The sequence below is a fragment of the Chlorocebus sabaeus genome, chromosome 2 (assembly GCF_047675955.1).
Source record: "Chlorocebus sabaeus isolate Y175 chromosome 2, mChlSab1.0.hap1, whole genome shotgun sequence".
Classification (NCBI taxonomy): domain Eukaryota; kingdom Metazoa; phylum Chordata; class Mammalia; order Primates; family Cercopithecidae; genus Chlorocebus; species Chlorocebus sabaeus.
In genome coordinates this window covers 38,013,770-38,031,280 of record NC_132905.1, presented here as the reverse complement: position 1 = coordinate 38,031,280, position 17,511 = coordinate 38,013,770, and the positions used below count along the sequence as shown (strand labels likewise).

The 17,511-nt window shown below is 49.9% G+C and overlaps 1 protein-coding gene across 1 annotated transcript in view; it reads right to left on the bottom strand.

The window, feature by feature from the left end:
- The window catches only part of XKR7 (XK related 7), a 33,109-nt gene that overhangs the window by 8,724 nt on the left and 6,874 nt on the right, over window positions 1-17,511 (bottom strand). The window lies entirely within an intron of this gene.

Genomic DNA, 17,511 nt, shown 5'->3' with positions numbered 1-17,511 from the left:
CTGTCACCCAGGCTGGAGTGCAGTGGTGCCATCTTAGCTCACAGCAACTTCAAACTCCTGGGCTCAAGGAACCTTCCCGACTCAGCCTCCTAAGTAGCTGGGACTGCAGGCATGTACCACTACACCAGGCTAATTTTTAAATGTTTTTTTCTGGCTGTGTTGCCCAGGCTGGTCTTGAACTCCTGGCCTCGCCTCAAGCGATCATCCTGCTTTGGCCTCCCAGGGTGCTGGGATTACAGGCATGAGCCACCGCACACGGCCCAATCCCCATTTTGTAGGTGAGCAAACTGAGACCCAGAGAGGTATGTCATTTATCCAAGGTCACACAGCTAGGACACAGTAAAACCAGGACTCAAACCCAGTCATTCTGGCCTCAGGGCCGGCACTCTAACCATGAGGCAACACTGCCTCTGACTGTAAACCATAAAAAGTTTTGCTCACATAGGTTCCTTCCAGGAACAGTCCCTACTGCCTGGTGCCAGCCCCAGTTCTGTTGCCACCAGCAGATCCCTGGACTGTTCCCTTCTCAGTGCCCAGCTGAGGTGAGATCCTCACCGCTCAGTGCCCAGCTCTCACCCCAGGGTGCAAGGAAGGTGCTCACAGCCACTTCGGCTTGGCATCTGAAACCGTTGCTTACTCTCATGCCACTTCTCCCAACAAACTCTACGGCTGTTCATGGCCGCTTTGCACAGGTCACAGAGCCAGAGCTCACAATGTTCTCCCTCCTTGCTGAGGAATTGTACCTATTGTTTCCTCTCCCTAAAACACCCTGCCCTAAAAACACCCTGCCCTATCCCCTAACCCCATCGCGGCCCCAACCCGGGATGACTCTTGTTTTTTTCCCCAGGCTCAGCTTTTGAACACAATTTTGTCCATAAAGCTTCGGCTGACTACCTTTCATTTAGGGTAAAGGTCTCTCCCAGGCTTCCATCTAATCTGCCAGCACTTGTCACAGTGCGTTGTAACTGCCTGGTTATGTGTGCATCACCCCCATGCTGTGAGTACCTGGAGAATGACTAGGCTGGCTTGCTAACTGCTGCATCTTCAATTCTTAGCACACAGTAGGTGCTTAATCTATGTGGGCTGAATGAATGAAAGTGTGCACGGCTGCAAGCTTGTTGAACTGAATGGAACTCTAGTAACCCTATAGGGGTATAGAAGGGACTCTGAAGTCCTGAGATCAATCCCTGACTTGGCTTCTAATCTACGTGTGATCTTGAGCAAGACCCTCTCTGAGCCCTAGTTAATCCCTCCCAAAGTGGCGGTGAGGATTAAATGAATGAAAAGAAACTTTGCACATTATGAAGTGCACAGTGCCTATGTAAGGTGAGAGGGGACCTATCCACACAGATCTCTGGGTCTGATTTCCCCTCTGCCCTGGTTCCTTGCCCAGAAGCTCCACTCCTGCAGCTACAGACCCTGCCACCTTCCCAGCAACCCCCACCCCTGCCAGCTCCCCAAACTCTCTGATTCACGGGACAGGCACACCCTTTGCTGCAAACCAGAGGAGTCTTCCAAAAGTGGCTTTCCCAGGAAACTGGGGGTGGTATGTGCGTGTGTGTATGTGTGGAGGGGTAACCCTTACACAGATTCTGTGACCCGCTGCCTGGATCTGAAACTGGGGAGCCAGGGATTTGGGATCTATTCCCAGGGTGAAGTGCTGGCACTTCCAGGATGTTGTTTGGGAACCAGGGGACTCACTCTGTTCATAGCCCAATGGAGGAAGTCACAGTGCTCCCTGGATGTGGAGCCAGCTGATACCAAGTTTCCTCAAATGAGTATACTGGTCTTACCAGCTGTGTGGCCCTCTCTAGGCCTCAGTTTCTCCATCTGCCAATGAAAGGGATGAGTTTGATGACTCTGGAGATCCTTTCAGAGTGAATATTGTGGGACTCTGCAAAATGTGGCCAGGAACATCCCATTTAGGACCCTCCTCCCCATCCCTGGGTCATCCTGGCATCAGTCTATGACATAAACACACTGTCAACATAACAAATGACAGGATTGGCAGCCGATGGGGAAGGGGGCTGTTCCCTCAGAAGCTGACTCTGGAAATGCAAAGCCCCCTCTGACCAACTCTCCTGTGCCATGCTGGGATTCCTTCAGCCATTTCCAGCCTGATGCATCTATACCCACTGCTCACATGCTCCCCAGGACAGGGACCTCAGCCTGGTGCATCTATACCCACTGCTGACATGCTTCCCAGGACAGGGACCTCAGCATGGTGCATCTATACCCACTGCTGACACGCTCCCCAGGACAAGGACCTCAGCCTGGTGCATCTATACCCACTGCTGACACGCTCCCCAGGACAGGGACCTCAGCTTCTGAGCAGCTCCAGGGCTGGATTGTGTTTCTTCTGATAAGCAGAAATTTGTCTCCCTGTATCTTTCATTTTCTGGACTCCTGCTTACCCCACACATAAGGATCCCTGCAGCCAGAATGATTCATTCATGTAGCAGGTGGATTTTGACCACCTGCTCTGTGCCAGGCTGTGTGCCCTTATGTATCTCCCAGTCCCATGGAAGAGAGACAAGATAGGAGGTGAAATAATGCTACAAGATGCCTTGAAGGGAAGAAACATTTGATCTCAGTTTTTTTGTTGGTTTTTGTTTTGTTTTGTTTTGTTTTCAGACAGTTTCGCTCTTGTTGCCCAGGCTGCAGTGCAGTGGAGCAATCTCGGCCCACCACAATCTCTGCTTCTGGGGTTCAAGTGATTCTCCTGCCTCAACCTCCCGAGTAGCTGGGATTACAGGCATGCGCCACCATGCCTGGCTAATGTTGTATTTTTAGTAGAGACAGGGTTTCTCCATTTTGGTCAGGCTTGTCTCGAACTCCCGACCTTAGGTGATCCGCCCGCCTTGGCCTCCCAAAGTGCTGGGATTACAGGTGTGAGCCACCACGCCCAGCCTGGGCTCAGTTTTAAAGCATGGGTTGGCATTTGAAGGCACACAAGAGATGAAAGGTCATTCCAAGTGGAAGAATCAGCTGAAGCAAAGGCTCAGAGGCCTGAAAGAATTTGGCCTTTTAGGGGAATGGCCAGAGGTTTGCTGGGCCTGGACAGGGGGTTTTAATGGGCAGGGGCATAAGGAGACGAGAATTGTGAAGGGCATCAAATTCTGGGCTGAAGAGTTCAGATTTTATTCTCTATCTGAATGCCATCCCAGAATCAGGGGTGATGAGCTTGGCTCAGTGGCTTAGAAAGCTTGCTGTGGAGGCTGGCTTGGAGGAAAGCCAGGAGAGGATGGGTTTTGGTCCAGGTCTGAAATTACAGGGCTGAGCTAAGGCAGGGGATAGAGGAGGGGCAGAGAGAGATCTGGAGATGACCAGAGGTGGGGGCTGGGGGAGAAACCAAGATGGCCCCTAGAACTTCTGAGGGCCTAGAACACAGGCTGTCTTTTCTAGCCTCCATCCCCCCTGCCACCACATTCCCTTCCCCTTCCTGTGGCTCTGGCTTTGACTAGGAAGGATAGACCAGCTGGTCCAATGTGAAGGGGCCTGGGGAGTTGGGGGAAGGTGACACCCTGGAAGTTTCTCTCAGGCTGGAAGACCATCTGTTTCCGGGCCCGGGTCAGCATGAGAGAGGCCCTGGCCCCCAGCCAGCATCCATCACTACCTGACGGGCCGCCTGCCCACCTCCCTGCCCACTCCTGCCCCTTCCTCTGCCAGCTCCCAGCTAACCACAGACAAAGGGCTCACACAGCCCAGGGCCACCGTGGGCAGGAGCAGGGATGGAGGAAGAGAAGAGAGGAGGCCTCTGAGTCCCAGGAATGTGGGGTCAATGGGGAGTGTGGAAAGGCCACACTGTGGTCTGGGGATAAAAGGCCTGGGTTCTGCCTTGCTGTGCCCCTTTTGGCAACAGGACCAAAACCGTGGCTGTTCCCTCCAGCCAGCACAAAAAGCTCTCTGCCAAGGGCCTATGAGATTTTCATGGGCCTAGAAAAATGTTTGAAGCCTGAAAAAAAATTGGCTCCAAAACACAGGGAAAAACTACAGAATCAAAATTAATAAATGTTTAATTAAACGTCTGCAAAACAGAACATGATGTCAGCCAGTCAACTACAATTTGGCTTTTATCTGGTCATATATAATTTACATGGGTTGTTTGATGTAGCTGCATTTTAATATGCTTGATAGATGTGGTGCCCACAAAGGTCTTAAAACAGTCCTGCCCAGGACATGCAACCTCATTTCCCTGGCCCTCAGTTTCCCTTCTCTAAAATGGGAATGGCACTTGCCATTCTGCCTATACATAGCCACTGGGGTAAGGATGAGGGACAAAAGGTAGCAATGGCTGGCATGTGGGTTTGATTCCCATCTCTGTCCCAGACCCGCTGTGTGACCTTGGGTAGTCTCTCTGCTTCTCTGAGCTTTATTTTCCTCCTTGTTGTGAGCATTAAATGAGTGATGGGGCAGGGTGCAGTGGCTCATGCCTGTAATCCCAGCACTTTGGGAGGCTGAGCTGGGTGGATCTCCTGAACCAGGGAGTTCGAGACCAGTCTGGGCAACACAGTGAGTCCCTGTCTACACACACACACACACACACACACACACACGCAGTGAATTTAAAAATAGTTTATAAACTGTAAAGGGTGTCCATGGAGGGAGTAGCATACACTGGGCAGGGGCCTCTGGAAGCAACCTCTCTTGAAACCTCCTCCAGGAAGTCCACCCTATCCCACATCCCGCTCTATTTGAAATGAAGTTGAAAGAAGCTGATCTTCACCCAAGAGAAGAACACCCCACCTCAAGGAAGGGAATCCAGATTGGGGGTGGTGTACATCTGATCTTCTCCGAAATTATCCCCAGGCCAGGTGTGGTGGCTCATGCCTGGAATCCCAACATTTTGGGAGGCCGAGGCGGGAGGACCACTTGAGCCCAGGAGTTCAAGACCAGCCTGGGCATCACAGAGAAACCCCATCTCTACAAAAAATTTAAAAATGGGCCGATGTGGTGGCATGTGCCTGTAGTCCCAGCTACTTAGGAGGCTGAGGCAGGAGGATTGTTTGAGTCCAGGAGTTCAAGGCTGCAGTCAGCCATGACTGTACCACTGCACTCCAGCCTGAGTGACAGAGCAAGACCCTGTCGCTAAAAAACAACAAAATCCCCAGTCTGTCCATGTCTCCTCTACTACCACCTGTGCAGGCCACAGTCATCTTGCCTGGGTGACCACGTCAGCCTTCCATGTGGGCTGCCCGAATCCACTCCTGCCTCCCTACAGTCCATTCTCCACATGGCAACCAGCGGGATATTTTTAAAACCTGTCAGATCATGTCATTCCCCTTCGCAAAGCCTTCCAAGGGCCTCCCATCACACTTGGAATAAAACCCACGCTTCTCCCCTTGGCGTGCAGGCCCTAAACCATCTGGCCCTGCCTGTTTCTCTCACCTCATCTCAAACCACTGTCCCACTTGTTCCTGACACTCCAGATGCGCTGGGGGGATCCTAAAACTCAGCCAGACTCATCCCTGGCTCAGGACGTCTGCACTTGCTCTGCCTGGAACACCCCTTTCCCAGATCCTCCCGTGGCTGGCTCCTCATCAGTTCACACCTTCTCAGAGAGGCCTCCCAGGCCACCCTTGCCAACTCACTCTAGTCTACCACACCCCCCTGTATTATTTTCTTGTTAACCTACACTATGAAATCACCATTTATTTATTTATTTTCCATTCTCCCACTGTGAATCCATGAGAGCAGGGACCTCCCTCCTGACCTTACAGGGCTCTGGGGTTTCTCTCCTTGAAGTTGCCAAGAGCCAGGACACCTCACAGGCTCCTCCTGCCCTCGCTGACTCATTCCTGTCCTTCTTCCAACAGGAAGCACTCCCTGATGCCCCTCTAGCCTGGTTAGGCCTTGCTTTCTCTAACAGCTCTCAGGCTTGAACTGCGTGAGGCCTGAAGTGAGCCAGACACTGTGGTTCATGCTGTTAACCTAACAGGCAACTTCTGCTGTCCCCATTTTATAGATGAGGAAACAGAGGCCCTCTGTCTGTTTGGAATCTAATTTACTAACCCTCAGTCTTGTGTTCAGAGAAGAAGCTTGTCCAGGAAGAAACTGGAAGAGCAGATGAGTGTATACTGCTTGGGGTGGGGGTGAGAGCAAAAAGGCCACGCCTGGTGAGGAGAGTAGAAGCTAGAGTATGAAATCCCTCCTGTCAGGGATCTAAAAACCTGTCTCTTCTGAACCTCACTGCCTCCGTGAACAGGTTGCAGCATCGATAAAGGAATAGGAGCTCATTCCCTTCTCCCCAGGCCCATCCTACCCTCCCTACAGCAACTTTCCAGTGTCCGCCAGTCCCCCAGAGTTTGGGGGCTGCTCTCTAATGGGCAGGAGGGGAAAAAGATAAGGGGATCCCATGTTCTTGAGAAGCCAGGAAGCTTCTGGCAGTGTCTGCATCACCCCATCTCTCTCCTGTTCTTTGTTCCTGAGTCACCCCAAGTCTCTGGTTCTAGGTCAGGGTTTCTGGCCTGCAACTCAGTCCATTCAGACAGTCAAACCTGGGCCCAAGCCTGTACCCATCCCTTTGACCTCAGATCCTGAGTCATTGTCTCTGTCTGTCTGTGGATCAGATCAGCCTGTCCATTGTGTCTGTCCCTTGAACGCAGGGCCAGCCTATTTATCATTCCTGTATTTTCTGTCAGGAGTCTATTAGTCAGTCAGTCTTAACCTGGAATCCTGGCTCAGTCCCTGTCTCAGTTCCAGAATCCTGGAATCCTCTCCCTTAGACTGTGGGTCACATAGTCTCTCAGATACTATGTCCTATTGGCCTGACCCTGTGATCCTGGGTAAGCCTGTCGGCCTGTCCTTAGAGGCCAGGAGCTTTAGTCTGCGTTCCCTGGATGCCAGACAGCTTTCTATCCTGTGAATACGAGGTCTGCTTTTCTGTCTGTGTCTTGATACTGGGTCTGCTTGGTGGTCTGTCTGTCTGTGTCTTGGATGCTGGGTCTGTTTGGTGGTCTGTCTGTCTGTCTGTGTCTTAATACTGGGTCCTCTTGGAGGTCTGTCTGTCTGTGTCTTGGATACAGGATCTGTTTGGTGGTCTGTCTGTCTGTGTCTTGGATGCTGGGTCTGTTTGGTGGTCTGTCTGTCTGTGTCTTGGATGCTGGGTCTGTTTGGTGGTCTGTCTGTCTGTGTCTTGGATGCTGGGTCTGTTTGGTGGTCTGTCTGTCTGTGTCTTGGATGCTGGGCCCACTTGGTGGTCTGTCTGTCTGTGTCTTGGATGCTGGGTCCACTTGGTGGTCTGTCTGTGTCTTTTAGTCCCTCGACTGCTTGGTTCATCTGCTGATTTGTTGCTTAGCTCTTGGCTTGGCGTGACTGCCCGTTTTCCGGCCGTCCTCCCCTGCCTGCTCCTCCTCTCCCTGACTCTGGGTCTCTCTCTGTCTGTGTGTGTCTCTCACATCCTCAGCTCCTCCATCTGTCGGTCTCAGCGTTTCCGAGTGTGTGTTCTCGCCCCTCCCCACTCCCCCTCACAACTCTGGGCCAAACACACAGCAGCTTCCAGCGGCTCCCCCGCTGCCTCTCCATCCAGGAACCACCCTCATGCTGGCTAGCTCCCTGGTCTCCATGTGGGCCAGGGTCTGCAGACCCCTACAGAGGGAACAGGGTGGGCCTGGGAGGCAGATGGGAGAGCCAGGGCTGATGGGCAGGGGCAGGACATCCCCCCAGCTGAGCCCATAGCTAGTCTGTAGGTCTGCAGGGGGACAGTGTGCAGCAGTTACTAATCAGGATAACAGCTCACATTTACTGAGTCCCAACTGGATGACAGGCTGTGCTGAGACTTTTTATACATATGAACGTGTCCATCCCTCTTAACAAATATTTGAAGTGGAGACTACCATTATCCTTATTTCACAGATGAAAAACAGACCTAGAAAGGGACCAGGACTTGTCCCAAGTCACACAGCAAATTAGTGCCAGATCTAGAACTCAGCCCTGGCTCTTCATGGCCTCCTGAGCCAGAGCAGGAAAGAGGAAGGACAAGCCTCGTCCCATAGGATTCCCCTGTTGCCTCAGCTGCCTATGTGGCAGGTTCCCTCACGTGGAGGGTGTGCAGTATGGCTGCCCAGCAGGACCCTGATAGGACCCCGGTAAGACACGATGGACTTCAGGTTTCACTTGGGATTATATGGGTTTAGAGAAAACTGAGAGAGGGGCAACAATAGTAAGTGGAGAGTCAGGAGACCCAGGTGATTCTGGGAAAGCCCAGCTCCTCGATGGGCCTGAATCTTCCTCCATAAAATGGAAGTAACTGATTCTTGTCTACACCAAGGGGTGTTCATCAAGCCCCTCCCCACCCATCTAACTCTGATAACATTAATGCTCCACAGCTATGTCCTGAACCCAAGTTCTTCTCTCTACCCTGGTGTCACCACCCTGGGTCAAGCCACCTCATTCCAGCAGCTTCACTGGGGTTCTCACTTCCATCCTTGCCCTCTTCAAGCCTGGTCTTCACACAACAGCAGGGGGATCTTGTAAACTCCTAGGTCAGGGCAGGCCACTCCGCACTACTTTTTTTTTTTTTTTTTTTTTAAATGGAGTCTCGCTTTTGTCACCCAGGCTGGAATGCAGTGGTGTGATCTCAGCTCACCGCAACCTCCGAGTCTGGGGTTCAGGTGATTTTCGTGCCTCAGCCTCCCGAGTAGATGGGATTACAGGCATGTGCCACCACGCCTGGCTAATTTTTGTATTTTTAGTAGAGACAAGGTTTCATCATATTGGCCAGGCTGGTCTCAAACTCTTGACCTCAAGTGATCCACTTGCCTCGGCCTCCCAAAGTGCTGGGAGTGAGCCACTGCGCCTGTCCACTCCCCCACTACTTATTTATTTATTTATTATTTTTATTTATTTTTTTTTTTTGAGACAGAGTCTTGCCCTGTCACCCAGGCGGAGTGCAATGGCGCGATCTTGGCTCACTGCAACCTCTGCCTCCTGGGTTGAAGCGATTCTCCCTGCCTCAGCCTCTTGAGTAGCTGGGATTACAGGTGCCTGCCACCATGTCTGGCTAATTTTTGTATTTTTAGTAGAGATGGGGTTTTGCCCTGTTGGCCAGGATGGTCTTGAACTCCTGACCTCAGGTGATTCACCTGCTTCGGCCTCCCAAACTGCTAGGATTACAGGCATGAGCCACTGTGACCAGCCCCCACTACTTTTGAAATTAACTCTTCACCATGACCTTTGAGGCCCAGGAGGACACAACCTTTGTCCCTCTCGGGGACCCTCTCCTGCCACCTCCCCCTCTCCCATGCTCCAGCTCCTGCTTCCTGAACACACCAAGCTCACTCCAACCCCAGGGCTTCTGCCTAGAAAGGTCCTCCCTAACACCTGTCAAACTCTCATTCTCCCATCTCAGCTCAGTGTCACCTCTTCAGAGATCTTTCCCAGCCATCCCCCACACCACTGCCTGTAACCCCACAGAGCACTTCTGCAGCTCCTCTGGTCACTTTCTGTCATGTTACCCTGTTTTTTTAAGTTACACATATCACAACCTGAAACCGTCTCATTTACTTGTTTACATATTTATTGCCTGTCTTTCCCCCAGTCCTGCAGGTCATGAGAGTGGGGACCATGTTTATGGTGTCCTCTGCTACAAGCCCAGTGCCTGGCACATCGTTCATGCACAGTCATTTGTTGAGTGAGTGAATGAATGAAGAGAGTGAATATACTTTATAAACTCTGCTTTGTAAACTCCTTAAGTAAAAGTGGCCAAAAACAGAGGGAAAGAACCCAGGTGAGAGAGTCAGGTAGGCCTGGGCTCAGATCCTAGCTCCATCTCTTACTATGTAGCCCCAGGCAAGTTGCCTCCCCTCTCTGGACCCATCAGCCCAATACCCATTTACAGGGTAGCTGTGAAATCAGAAAGTAGTAATGTGTGTAAAATGCCCAGCTCAGTGTTGGGCACTTGATCAATGGAAGGTTTCAAGAAACTTTTTGAATCAGAGGCCCCATCGGTAAGAAGGAAGTTTGGTTTCTGGCACAGCTGAGACCCACTCCTAGGCTGGCTTTCCCCTGGTGCTCGTTGAATCTGTCCCCAAGGGACACTGGGTGAGAAAAGCACCTTTGGGACAGGTTCACAGGGCAAGTATTCTTTGGGGTCTCTGCCTGCCCCCCAGAAAATAACTCCCACTCATCAAATGCCTTTTATATGTACTTTGCTAAAATCCTCACTGCAGTCCTGTGAGGTTCATGGATATAATCCCCACTTTCCAGATGAGAAAACTTAGTGCCAGAAAAGGGAAAGTTCATTTGACATTAATTCACCAAGCACATTTTTTTTTTTTCCTTTTGAGACAGAGTCTCTCTGTCATCTGGGCTAGAGTGTAGTGACTCGATCTCAGCTCACTGCAACCTCCGCCTCCTGGATTCAAGCGATTCTCTTGCCTCAGCCTCCTGAGTAGCTGGGATTACAGGTGTGCGCCACCACACCCAGCTAATTTTTATAGTTTTAGTAGAGACAGGGTTTCGCCATATCAGTCAAGCTGGTCTCGAACTCCTGACCTCAGGTGATCCGCCCACCTCAGCCTCCCGAAGTGCTGGGATTACAGGCATGAGCCACCGTGCCCAGCCCACCAAGCACTTTTGAGTACCTACTATGTACTCAAAAATCTGTGCTAAAATGGCTCGTGGACACAATGGTATGCAAGACAGACCCAACCCACCGGTGGAACTCAGTCTAATGGGGCCCTGAAGATTAACTAAATCATCAGGTAAACATGTAATAACAAGCATGTTCCACGGGCTCCAGACATACTCCAAACAGGGGTCCCTGCTTCAGCACTGAGGATGGCAGTGCTATTGGAGGAGGGCCAGGCCCAGCTTGGGAAGGGTGTGACAGTCAAGGAAGGCTTCCTAGAGGAGGTGACTACTGAGCCATGATCTGAAGCCATGATCTGGGGTTTCAGGCATGAGCCACTGCACCCGGCAGGTCTTTATCTTTTTTGTTGTTGTTGTTTTTGAGACAGGGTCTTGCTCTGTTGCTCAAGCTGGAGTGCAGTGGCGCCATCTCAGCTCACCACAACCCCTGCCCCCGGGTTCAAGTGATTCTTCTGCCTCAGGGTCATCCCATGTAGCTGGGACTTCAGGTGTGGGCAACTACACCCAGCTGATTTTTGTATTTTTTTTTTTGTAGAGACAGGGTTTCACCATGTTGACGGGACTGTTCTCAAACTCCTGACCTCAGGTGATCAGCTGCCTCTGCCTCCCAAAGTGCCAGGATTACAGGCATGAGCCACAGCACCTGGCCTTTTTTTTTTTTTTTTTTTTTTTTTTGAGACAAGGTCTCACTCTGTTGCCCAGGCTGGAGTGCAGTGATGAGAGCACAGCTCACTGTGGCCTTGACCTCCTAGGCTCAAGCAATCCTGCCACCTCAACCCCCTGAGTAGCTGGGACCATAGGCATATGCCACCATGCCAGGATATTTTTTTAAATTTTTAGTAGAGATGAGGTCTCTCTATGCTGCCTAGGCTGGTCTCGAACTCCTGAGCTCAGGCAATTCTCCTGCCTCAGCCTCCCAAAGTGCTGGGATTACAGGTGTAAACCACCATGCCCAGTCTGGTCTTTATCTTAAGAGTGATGGAGAGCCACAGGAAGCTTTTAAACAGAGAAGTGACAAGATTAGATACCACTTCCTCATGTTAGAGGAAGCATCCTGGCTGTGGGGAACAGATCGCAGGAGGACAAGGGTGAAAGACCAGTTGCCAGGTGAGAGGTAAGGATGGCCCGGACATAAGGCAATAGAGTCTAGAGCCATTAGAGAAATGACTTGCCCAAGGTCACATAGCCAGAAAGCATCAGAGTTGCATCCCAAACCAGGACTGGCCGACTCCCCCATTTCACCATGGGGCATGGATCAAGCTGAGCCAGGCCCTGGGAACCCAAATCTGGTCTATGGGTTCTCCAGGAAACACTGGGTTCCCAGCTATACAGCCTCCTCACCTGCAATGAAGCCCCAGAAGCTTTTGCTGGGGGGGGTTAGGGGGATGGCCCTGAGGCCCCCTCCCCATCTGCCTACCCTTTAATGTTGAGTGCGCCTGCAAGAATACAAAATAGGACTTTCCTGGGGTTGTCAGCCAAATGAGTCATAAATGTCAGTAAAGAATGTGATTTTACACGTTTGGCTCCCATTTCATGTGGTGCTGGGAGCTGGAGCTGGGCTGTCTCCCTCCTCCTTAGCAGCCCCCTACAGAGTCACAGCACCTCTTTTTTTTTTTTTTTTTTTTCCTTCTGGGCTAAAGCCAAACATTTCCCAACCACTAATTTTAGGCCCTAACTGAGAAGCTGAGACCCTCTCCCATCCCACTCACCTTCATCAGCTTCCAGCCAGTGTCCCTCTTTTGCACAGCAGAGGAATGGGCAGCCCCTCTCCAGCAAAGCATTTGGGGACTAGGTTATGGCCTCTCACATCCCTCACTGTATGAGTGCAGCCAGCTCTCCTCCCCTCTCTGGACCTCAGTTTCCCCATCTGTGAAATGGGTGCAGAGCAGAGACTAAAACCCAGGACCCCATACTCTAGCCCAAGGCCCTTTATTCCCCCTTTCTTTCTTTGCTTGATATCCTCATGTAGAGTTGGGATGTCATAAGCCAGTGGGGGAGGGGGTTAGATTCCAGCCTCCTGATGGCATGTGAAGGTATCATGGGACCAACGCAGGGAGAAAACATCACTTCTATTTGTCCTTAGTCTCAGTGTGAGATTCTACATGGTAGCCAGGGTCTCAAACGCCAATGCTCAAAGGGGCTCAGCTGCTATCATTATGAAGGACTGGGGAACTATGTGGCCTGTCTACAGAGGCAGCCACCTGTCAGTTCCAGCCAACTGATGCCCTGGGAGAATACGAGCCCAGCATGACTGGAGTTTCAATTTTTCAAGAATAGGCGGATATTAGGATATTTATGCAAAAAGAAGAACAAGGGAAACCTCTCATTTTGGAAATGTTCACAACAAATTAAAGAAATACCATATGAATTTTTAAGAAATTAGGCTGGTGTAGTGGCTCATGCCTGTGATCTCAGCACTTTGGGAGGCTGAGGTGGGAGGATCTCTTGAGCCCAAGAGTTCGAGTCTTCAGTGAGCCATGACTGTGGTACTGCACTCTTGCCTGGGTGGCAGAGTGAAACCCTGTCTCAAAAAAGAAAAAAGAAAGAAAGAAGTAAAGAAAGAAAGAAAGAAAGAAAGAAAGAAAGAAGGAAAGAAAGAAAGAAAGAAAGAAGGAAGGAAAGAAAGAGAAAAAGAGGAAAGAAAGAGAAAAAGAGAAAGAAAGAAAGAGAAAAGAAAAAAAGAAATTATAATTCCATTTTGTAGGTATGTGATAGCAGTATTACATATTTTAACAATTTTTTTTTTTTTTTGAGACAGTCTCACTCTCTTGCCCAGGCTGGAGTGCAGTGGTGTGAACTCAGCTCACTGCAACCTCCGCCTCCCAGATTCAAGCAATTCTCCTGCCTCAGCCTCCTGAGTAGCTGGGATTACAGGCATGCACCATCATGACCAGCTAATTTTTGTATTTTTAATAGAGACGGGGGTTTCACCATGTTGGCCAGGCTGGTCTTGAACTCCTGACCTCAAGTGATCTGTCCACCTCAGCCTCCCAAAGTGCTCGGATTACAGGCATGAGCCACCACGCCCAGTCATTTACTGATGTTTTTGAAGTCTATCTTTTTAGAGATGTTTGAGATTTGCTTGAAAATAACATGGAAGGGAAGGAAATGGGGTGGGACCTGCAACTATGCTCTCCAGCACCTACATGTTCAACACTTGCCACGTATGATTATTTCGACTTCGATTAATTAAAAGTAAATAGAGTTTAAAATTTGGTTCCTCAGTCATACTGGCCACATGCCAATTGCTCTGTAGCCATGTGTGTCCAGTGGCTACTATATTGGACAGTGCAGATATAGGACATTTTCATGACTGCAGAAAGTTCTGTTGGATGGTGCTGCCCTAGATAAATAGAGGTTGGCCAGGAACCAATAATTGTTGAAGAGAGGTGATGGGGGATCATTATCCTATTCCCTCAACTTTTGCATGTGTTTAAATTTTTATGTAATGAAAGGTTTTAATAAAAAGTAGGAGAAGAATTGGCACAGTGGCTCACGCCTGCAATCCCAGCACTTTGGGAGGACAACGCAGGAGGATCACTTGAGTCCAGGAGTTCAAGACTAGCCTGGACAATATAGTGAAACCCTGCCTCTACAAAAATTTTGTTTTAAAATTAGCTGGGCATGATGATGTGCACCTGTAGTCCTAGCTACTCAGGAGGCTGAGGCGGAAGAATCGCTTGAGCCTAGGAGGCAGAGGCTACGGTGAGCTGAGATCATGCCACTGCACTTCAGCCTGGGCAACAGAGCGTGACCATCTCAAAAAGAAAAAAAAAAGTAGGAGAAAAAAATCCTTTGCAGACCAAACCAACACTCTTGAGGCTGGATTTGCCCATAGGCCACTGATTTGCAACCTGTGGTCTGGTGGTTAAACATCATGGAAACGAGTATCATAAAGTCCCAAGGTTACAGCTACAGGCACTTAGAACTAAGGGGCTTTAGAGATGATCTAGTTTACCCTCCAAACTGAAGCAGGAGTCCCTGCTACAGCATCCCTGCCAAAGTTAGCCACTTCCATCTGGACACCTCTGCTGATGTGGAGTTCACACCCTTGGGAACAGCCTGACTGACAGTGTGTTCTTGCTTCTATTCCAAAGACTGTATCTCCCTTTACTTTGAGTTCGCATCTGCCCTCACACTGTCTCTGGAGCCATAGAACAACTCTCCTTCTTCGATAGGGTGTCAGTGGGTGAGAGTTAGGACCCCTTATGCCCCTGTCCTAACCCCATCTTGTTACTAAGCAAGTAGGATGGGCTGCGACTTGGGCCAGTAATAGTAGTCATTGTAGTCGATGTTTTCCGGGCATATACTACGTGACAAGCCCTGTGCATTTACATTATCTCAAGATATCCTTATAAGAACCTTAAGATGTGGATGCTATCACTATCCCCATTTCACAGGTGAGACAGGAGCTGTGGCTGGTGGAGCAACTTCCCCAGGGTCATGCAACTAGGATGTCACGGCACCTTGATCTGCACTGGTGCCCCAAGCCCTCAGCTACTCTGCTTTCTTGTCCAAGTCCCAGGAAAACTCACCAGAATTCTGAAGTTACTTTACAGATGAAGTAACTGAACCCTAGGTGGTGAAGTGACTTGTCCAAGATTCTGATCTCAAAGGTTCAATCCAGTTCACACCAACATTTATTGAGTACCTACTGCATAAAAGGAACTTGACTTCCTCCATCTCCTAAGTCAGCCACATCTGTATCATTCTGGGAACCCAACCCAGGGTTGTTCCTATTACCTCCTCTTTCCTTAGCCTTAGGCCGTTGACAGTTTTAAAGGCTGCAGATGTAGGCCTAACAGACCTCAGTGCTGTGTCCACAACTGCAGAAAGCTCCCACATTCAGCACCTTGCACTTCATCCACAGACCCAATGCCCGCTTCAACTGGCTTCATGTTGCAAGAACCCACCATGGACCTCACCAGAGCTGTCTGGGTGCAAGACCACCAACAGGAACAGAGGATCCACTCTGGGCTAGTCACTATGGGAGACAGAAAGAAAAAGGGACAAGGCCTCAACTCCCCAGGGGTTTGTGATCCAGTGGGAAAGCCAGCCAGGTGGGCAGATGATCACAACAAAATGTGATCATTGGTGTGGGGTAAAGAGGAATGAGTAATTGTGCCTGCAGAGGAAGTCTGAGAGGAAGAACCCAGAATGTTAACAGTGGAGACTTTACATTAAAATATAAATTTAAAAATACTTTTCTGGCCAGGAGCGGTGGCTCACGCCTGTAATCCCAGCACTTTGGGAGGCCAAGGCAGGTGGATCACCTGAGGTCAGGAGTTCAAGACCAGTCTGGCCAATATGGTGAAACCCCGTTTCTACTAAAAATACAAAAATTAGCCGGGCATGGGGGCGGGCATCTGTAATCCCAGCTACTTGGGAGGCTGAGGCAGGAGAATCGTTTGAATCCGGGAGGCAGAGGTTGCAGTGAGCCGAGATTGAGCCACTGCACTCCAGCCTGGGTGACAGAGCGAGACTCCGTCTCAAAAAAATAAAAATAAAAATAAAAATACTTTTCTGATATTTTTTCTTCTGCTTCTCTAAACAATACGTGATTGACTGTTTGTAAGAATACACTTAACTAGCAGAAGACAGTATAGCTTGGTGGTTCCCCCTGTGGGTTTGGGAGCCTGACTTCATGGCTTCAAACCCTGGCTTTGCTCCTTATGAATTGGAAGGCCACTCTTCCCTGTGCCTCAATTTCCACATCTGTAAAATGGGGCCAATAATGCTAGCAAACACTGAGTACCACTATGTGCCGCGTACTGTGCAGAGCACATATATGTTAATTGAATCAACCTTCACAATGGAGACCTGGGTAGGGATTGCTATGATGCCCATTTCACAGATGAGAAAGCTGAGGTCCAGAAAGGTTAAATGACTTGCTCAAAGTCACACAGCTCATATGTGGCAAAGCCAGGGTTTTGGGTCTACAGTTCTTCTTCTTCATCCTCGCACTCCCTACCTGGCAGGATTGTCAAGAGAAATGATAGAATCTAAGTCTTAATAAACAGTAAGTATAATAATTTTCAGTAACACCTGATTTTTAAAAAACAGGCAGATGTATACATGCATTTTTTTAAGCTAATTAAACACCAGAGGTAAAATCTTCAAGCAATGCAAGAAATATCTACTTAGTAAGTGGAAACCTGCCCTGACCCCAACCCTCCAGCCCCAAGAGATAATGAGCAGAGGGGAACTTCTTCATGCCTTGTCTATATTGCCTGAGATTTCAACAAGAATGTATAGCTTTTTCATCAACAGACAAAACAGCCAAACATTTTCCACTTTAGAACAATGACTTTTGCCTGGTTGAGGGAGTGGGAGGTGGTTTCTGCGGGGCAGAGGGTAGCATGTGTGGGATTTGTTCAGAGAAAGTTTCTTAGAAGAGGTGGCATTTGAGCTCAGCCTGGAAGGACGTGCAGAATTTCACTGGGAGGAGACTGGAAACATGTTGGGTGTTGCTGGAGGAAGAACTGCAGGCAGTGGAGAGCAAGCGGGCGGGGAGCAGGTTGTCATGTGGGTAGAGCAGGGAGGAAAGACAAAAGGTCAGGGGGCAAAGGGCCTTAAAGCCAGGCTAAAGCACAGGGACTTGCTCTAGGGACAGAGGGGAGCCATCGCTCTGCCTGCAGGTGGAAGTGGGATTGGGGGTTGGGGTGATTACCAGAGGCTGATAGGATTTCCCAGGGGAGGAATTTGGATGCCCTAACAAAGGGTGGTGAACAGAGAGGCCAGAGAAGATCCCAACCATCCTCCCTCCTCTCCCCAGGGACCTGTGCCCCAGCTGCTGGGTTCAAAGCCATTTCCTGGCAGCCTTCCATCCTCCCACTCCCCAGAGCTTCTCCTGTGTGGTCTTTATAGATCAAACAGGGGATGCTGGGCCCAACTGCCGCAGCCACTGTGTCTGTTAGGAGC